Here is an 897-nt window from a genome sequence, read left to right on the forward strand (position 1 = left end):
TAAGGGAAACGGGGAAAGGGGAGCAACGGGCTGGTCGGGGGTGGGGGGGGGGGAGATGGAAGGGAAAGAGGCGGGGCAAGGGGGAGGAGGCAAAATCGGGTGGGGGGATCAGAGGCAGGGAAGGGGGAACAGGGAGGGGGAGGGGAGGGCCCACTCCCTCGCTAGCATCCACAGCGTCCGCAACAGCTGTTATTTATTGAAGGCTCCTCCTCGCTCAAGCAAGCATTTATTGGGCGCCTCCCGTGTGCCAGGCACAGTGCCCAGGGAGGCTGGATCCATCTCAACCTGCTCCCGCCCTCCCAGCTCTCCCCTCTGGGAGTTTGACCAGCCCTAAGCCTGGGCGTGGCCTGACTGGGCCCATTTCACAGAAGAGGAAACTGAGGGCAGACGTGCGGGGAGAGTGAACGCTCTCTGAGAGGAGGAGCCCTGTGGGTTTTGGATACCCCTGGGTCAGTGTGCCATCGATGAGCTAATGCATGAACAGGGGTGACCTGGAAGGTCAGAGCAAGGTTGGGATTCAAACCCTACGTGGTGGGCTCCCCCTCAGGCCTCTGGGCGCCTGTCCAGGAGGCTGAAGCTCCCGGACAGGATGAGGCGGTGACCCCTAGACCTCACCATTCCAGGTATTTTCCAGGCCTGGCCCCCAGGGAGCTATGCAGAGGCTGGGCTGGCCTTGCCTTTGGCCTCCTCAGCTTCCTCATCCCTGGGTGGCTGAGGGGGCCGGTAGTAGCCTTTACAGGGCCGCTGGGGGAGGGTTTCTCTTCATAGTAAACTTGATTTTGCCTTGAACTTGGAATGACATATCAGGGCTCCTGCATACAGTAGGTGCTCTGTAAATACCACAGTCTTCCTGGAGCTCCCACCAAGTTGACCTTCCACCTCCATCCCATCCTGTCC

The sequence above is a fragment of the Budorcas taxicolor genome, chromosome 7 (genome assembly GCF_023091745.1).
Source record: "Budorcas taxicolor isolate Tak-1 chromosome 7, Takin1.1, whole genome shotgun sequence".
Lineage (NCBI taxonomy): Eukaryota > Metazoa > Chordata > Mammalia > Artiodactyla > Bovidae > Budorcas > Budorcas taxicolor.